The sequence below is a fragment of the Gossypium arboreum genome, chromosome 7, assembly GCF_025698485.1.
Source record: "Gossypium arboreum isolate Shixiya-1 chromosome 7, ASM2569848v2, whole genome shotgun sequence".
NCBI lineage: Eukaryota > Viridiplantae > Streptophyta > Magnoliopsida > Malvales > Malvaceae > Gossypium > Gossypium arboreum.
The window spans coordinates 52,505,843-52,512,801 of NC_069076.1; positions in this window are offsets into that span (position 1 = coordinate 52,505,843).

The window sequence follows — 6,959 nt, forward strand, 5'->3', positions numbered from 1 at the left end:
TCCGGGTGATAGTCAATGATCAGCTCATAATCCTTTAACAGCTCGAGCCAACGTCTTTGTCGCAGATTTAAGTCTCTTTGGGTCATCAAATATTTGAGACTTTTGTGATCCGAGTACACATGGCACCTTTCACCAAATAAGTAATGTCGCCATATCTTTAAGGCAAACACGATGGCGGCCAATTCGAGATCATGAGTCGGATAATTTTTCTCATGTGGCTTTAATTGCCTCGACGCATAGGCCACAACTCGACCTTCTTGCATCAATACACAACCTAACCCAAGTAGGGAGGCGTCGCTATAGATGACAAACTCTTTGCCGGACTCGGGTTGCACTAGAATTGGGGCTTCAGTCAAATAAGTTTTCAGTTGATCGAAACTTTTTTGGCATTTCTCCATCCATTCGAACTTAACATCCTTTTGGAGTAGCTTCGTCATCGGCGTGGCTATCGTTGAGAAGCCTTTTACAAATCGTCGGTAATAACCGGCAAGCCCTAAAAAGCTCCGAACCTCAGTAATATTTCTCGGAGGCTTCCAATTAAGTATGGCTGAAATTTTATTTCAGTCGACTCGAATACCCGATCGAGATACCACATGACCCAAGAAGCTAACCTCTCTTAACCGAACTCACACTTGCTTGAACTTAGCATATAATTGCTTATCCCGTAAAATTTGCAGCACTAACCGCGGTGTTCAACATGTTCGGTCTCATTTCTTGAATAGACCAAGATGTCATCAATGAACACGACTATGAATCGATCCAAATATGGTCGAAGATCCGATTCATTAAATCCATAAATTTGCGAGGGCATTAGTGAGCCCAAACGGCATCACTAGGAACTCATAGTGACCATATCTTGTTTCGAAGGCGGTCTTGGGTACGTCCGAATCTCGGATTCGCAATTGATAATAGCCCGATCTCAAATCTATTTTCGAGAACACCGAGGCTCCTTGAGTTGATCGAACAAGTCATCGATACGTGGTAACGGATATTTGTTTTTATCGTCGCTTTATTGTCGACGATAGTCGATCACGTACCGCATGGTTCCATCCTTCTTTTTCACAAACAACACTGGCGCACCCCAAGGCGAACAACTCGGACGAGCAAAACCTCTATCCACCAATTCTTGCAACTGAGCTTTCAACTCCTTTAATTCCGTTGGTGCCATACGATACGGAACTATCGAAATTGGAGTGGTACCAGGCACCAATTCGATGCCAAATTCTATTTCTCGAACAGGTGGTAAACCCGGCAATTCTTCAGGGAAAACATCCGGGTATTCACAAACCACTGACACAGATTCGGGTTTCTTTTCCGATTCCTTGTCATCGAGCACGTACGCAAGGTACGCTTCGCACCCTTTTCTTACATATTTTCGGGCCAACATTGCTGATATTACAGCTGGCAACCCCTTTAAGTCCGTAGACTCAACCCGAATTATTTCATTATTCGCGCACCTCAAATCGATAGTCTTGCTCTTGCAATTTACAACCGCATCGTGCATGGTCAACCAATCCAAACCAAGAATAACGTCGAACTCATCGAACGGCAAAAGCATCAAGTCCGCCGGAAAACAAGAACCTCGGAACACTAGGGGACTTTTCTTGCACACTTTGTTGACAAGCACGTAATGACCCAAGGGGTTTGACACCCGAATTACAAACTCAGTAGACCAATAGGCAAAGTCTTACTGGATGCTAAGGTTTCACATATATATGAATGAGTAGAACCAGGGTCAATCAAGGCAATCACATTTGTATTGAAAAGAGTGAAAGTACCGGTAATAACATCTGGAGAGGCAGCATCCTCGCGTGCTCGTATGGCATAAGTCCTAGCAGGAGAACGAGCCTCAGATCTGATGGTAGCATCTCTAGATCCTCTCGACCGCCATCGACATTGCCCATATTTCTAGGTGGCCTACCTCGGCGATGGTAGCACCGGGTTTGCACTCGACTTACATTCATTCATGCATCCTCGGGCAATCCTTCATAAAGTGGTCGGCCGATCCACACTTATAACAGAGTGATCACGAAACCAACAGCTCCCGAATGCCATTTGCCACAATGTAGACACTCGCCCTCTCTCGGCGATCATTTCCACCATGGCGATCGAAGTGACTCGTATGGTCACGGGGTCGATCGCGTCCTCGTCTAGAAAAGCCCAAACGCCTCTAGACCGGCTCACATCATCTCGAAATCTCTTGATGCTTGTTGAAGAGACTTTCCGAGGACCTCTTCGAATTCTCCGGTTCCCACATCAGCTTTTTGTTTCTCCTTTCTAAGCTCTTGACTTTACAAGCTCGCTCAACAAGTACTACGAACTCGTATCTCGAGAATGCCAACAAACATCCTTATATCATCATTCAGCCCATCCTCAAGCGTTTACACATAATAGCTTCGGACGAAATGCATTCTCGCAGCATCTGGCTAAGCCTCACAAACTTTCGTTCGTAGTCGATAACGGACATAGAACCTTGCTTAAGATCAAGAAATTCCCTCGCTTTTGGTCGATGAATCTCTGATGATATACTTTTTGAACTCGGTTTGAAAGAATTCCCAAGTCACTTGCTCTCTAGGCACCACAAGTCGAGTACTCCACCAATAGTAGGCGGACTCGCGTAGCAAGGAGATGGTACACTTTAAGCACTCATCGGTGTACAGGATAGCTCATCAAGCACCGGATAGTGTTATCCAACCAAAACTCAGCTCGCTCGGCATCATCATCATCCGTAGCCTTAAATTCAGTGGCCCCATGTTTTGAATCCTATCGATTGGGGCTTACTTGACCTTATTTGGTCGATCACCGGAGGTATTGTAGGTCTTGGGGTTGCATTTGTCGGGAATGGAGGTTGTGGAACAGTAGTGTTAGTTCGAATGTATTGATTAAACCATTCGTTCATCACACTATAAAAGGCTTGCCTAGCCTCATCATTCGGATTGCTGGCCATAGGTTGAGAGTCCATGGTGCTGTCCCTTGCGCGGGAGCAGCGCCACACTCTCCACATCATCGCCTATCGCTTCATTTGGGATCGGGACCCATTGCTATAAACAAACACAAAGTCAAATTGTCGAAATCACCATACTATCGATTCATCATTTAATGGCATGTATAGCTAGACCCCAAACACATTACGGTAGTCCTAGAATCGACTAAACCGTGGCTCGATACCAATAAAATTGTAACACCCGAACCCGAGACCATCGCCGGTGTCGGACACGAGGGGTTAACAAGCCAAGTTCACATGTTTTGCCCACCAATTTGACATTTCCAGTCAGGCTGGAAAACTACGTCACTGTCACCTTAAAAATCATATCTCGAGTTTCAAAACTCGGAAACTGGTTTCGTAAATTTTCCCTGAATTTAGACTCATATATCCATCCATGGATTTATTTCTAGAATTTTTGGTCGGGCCAATTGGTACAGTTTATTAGTTAAAGCCACCCATGTTACAGGGATCGACTGCTCTGACCTTCGAGCGTTATAACTTGAATATCTCTCTGTACAGGGCTTTAATACTGGTTCCATTTGTTTCTAATGAAACTATACTCAAAATGGAATCTGTACATATAAGGCATGACTCCTAATTATTTCTGGATAATTTATAGTAAATTTTTAAATTTGCGACAGGGGACCCAGAAACCGTTCTGGCCCTGTCTCACAATAGCCTTAATATCTCTTAACATGTAACTCCTATGACCATTTCGTTTCTTCCATATGAAAATAGACTCATCAAGGTTCATTTAAATAGCTTATTCACTATTTAATACCATTCCTACAAATTTTGGTGATTTTTCACATTCATGTCACTGCAGCTGGCAGCATCTGTTTTTAAGGTAGGTCTTACCTATTTTGTAGTCTCCATGAACCAACTAGCCTTGCCATACATAGGTTCATATATGATCATTTTAACCATACCAATGGCTGATCATGTGACCAACACTCCGTTTCCAATCCATAATCACATCATGACACCATATATATACATACAAACCACAAATAGTCTAAGATCATGCTTCCTTTTACGAGCCATTTTCGCATGGCGTATACATATACATCACCACATTTTCAAACCAACAAGGGGTAGTCCTATACATGCCATTTCAAAGTTCAACCAAAATTTATACCAAAATAGAGGCGTTGATAGTGTGGATGACTTGACTTTATTGATCCCGAATCCGATTGCTATCGGCGAAATCTATAAAACAGAGAGCCAAAGTAACGGGTAAGCATTTTTATGCTTAGTAAGTCTCAAGGAATATAATCAACTCTAATTACAGCAATACATTCACATAGCCAAATGCATCATTTCATTAATACACATTCTTACTTCACACTTCATCATTATATACTTTCACAAAGTATCAATCAATTCAATAACTGAAATTCATTAGTCGATTGAGCGAATGTTGCTCAAACATGTCGACTTTCAATGCACATATAAACGTGCCTTATTCTTTGGGCTTTTCGAGTGTACTAATTGAATTTATTACAGCAACCAACACTCACCTCCAGCCCAAGATTCTTTGGAATATAACCGGATATAACCATGTGCTCAAATGCCTTGGTCTTAGCCGGATAGAATGACTTCAGACGAATGCCTTGGTCTTAGCCGGATGTAGCCACTAGCACAATTGCCTTGGTCTTAACCGGATGTAATTTCCAGCATAATTGTCTTGAGGCTTAGCCGGATATCATTCAATTTCTCATGCACACATACATCAATAATCATTGGACATACATATTTCATTTTCGTTACTAAGGCTCAAACACAATTATAATCATTAGCATAATCGCCTTCGGGACTTAGCCGGGTATCATTGAATACTCATACACACATAAATCAATAATCAATACATCCATATTTCATTCCACATAATTCAATTAAGGTCACTTCTTGAGGACTTACCTCGGATGTTGTCGAGCGGCTTTTACGGCTATTCGATCACTTTTTCCTTCCCTTGTCCAATTGTGGCCCTCTTAGCTCTTGAGCTAATTCAAACAAATTCAATTTATTAAAACCTCATTGTGCTAGCTTATGGCGAATATGACAAGGAGTTTAAATGGTCATATGGCCACTCTTTAGCTTGAATACACAATGGTCATGCACATTTTATACTACATCAAGCAATTCAATACAATTCATTCGAGCCTCAAGGAAAAGCTAAGGCCATCAATAGGCTACCTTAGGCGAATATACATGTCCATGTTGAGGCCAATTATGCACTTAATACCACACAAAAACAGCATGCATTTTACTAGTTAATGCTTTGCATATTGTAGCTCAAAACTTATAATATAACATCAAGCACTCATATGTGTGCTAGGCGAATGTGCTTGCAATTTCACAAGCATTCTTCAACATCTTCTTCTTTAAACAAACGTATTCATCACTTACTTCATAGTCAAAACATCATGTGCAAACATATATATACATATATGAGCATGGCCGAATTTCAAGGTGTCCATAGCCATCCAAAATACAAATTTTAACTAACATGCAAGAAGCATGAACCATGCTCATGAATGCATCATGGCCGAATATGACAATCATGCTCCTTTCAACTTCAACATGGTTAAACACAAAAAGAAAACTCAAAATCTTACTCAAGAGTAGACAATCCATCATTGCATGCAATGGCTTTATCACCATAACAACTTTGGCCAAATACCATTTCCATGGCATAACAAAGATTTGAGCCATGGCTAACATGCACATCAAGTTAGCAACCAAAACATGCATGAAACTCCTAACACAACCTCATACATACCTTAATCTTGATGCCAATTTAGCCAAATCTCCTTCTAGATCTCTTCTAAACCAAGCATGAAGCAAAAATCCTCCCCCTTTTTCCTTAGTATTTTCGGCCAAGAAGTGAAAATGGATGAACACAACAAATTTTTTTCTTCCTTCTTTCTCAACTCACGGCAAGGGGGCATCCAAGCTCATCATTCTCTTTTTTTTTCATTTTTTATGCTTATTTTATTATAATACTTCCTACATGACTCACTAGCCAAACATGTTGGAAACATGTTTTCCCTTGCCCATCATACCCACCTTGGCCGGCCATTATAGTCAAATTTGGGGGAATTTGACATGCAAGGACAATATTTCCTAGTGTGCATCAATAGGCCACTTCAACATTTGCCTATCTCATTTCTAAGTTTTCTCACACAAGTCCTTTCTAGTGAAATTCACCTTTATAACACTAAATCAATCATCATAAAATGTCATACATGAGCACACACATATTATAGGTATCAAAATAAATTTTTAATTATTTTTATGCCTCGGTTTTGTGGTCCCGAAACCACATTCCGGCTAGGGTCTATTTTGGGCTGTCACATGAATTGACGGAGAAAGTCCCGATTGAACCTTAGGAATGTGTAGGATACAAATGTCATGACATTAGGGTTTAAGGATACCATGTAAGACCATGCCAAGGCATGGCAATTGGTAAGGTTTCTAAGGCAAGGAAATCATGTAAGACCATGTCAAGACATGGCATTGATAAGTTACTATAAGGCAAAGGTCCCATGTAAGACCATGCCAAGGCATGGCATTGGTGAGTTCATAAGGCATGGATACCATGTAAGACCATGTCAAGACATGGCAATGGTAAGTTTCAAATGGATACCACGTAAGACCATGACAAGTCATGGCAATGGTAAGGTACCCGAGTATCCTTAGTATTCCAAGTGGTTCAACGGGAAATTTAAAGAGAATATCAAGGTAAGGTAAGGTAAGAAGAGTTATGCTAAAAAGGTAAGACAAGTTCATACTAGAAGAGCAAAGGTAAGTACATAATGTTCATGTACGCTTGATAAGGAAAAAGGTAAGTAAAATGTATTAATAAATTTGATTAAGTAATTAAGTATTTAATTAAGTGAGTAAGTGAAGAAGTTTAAAATATGTCTATGATAATTAATGAAGTTGCATTAAGTAGTATCACGCCAAGTAG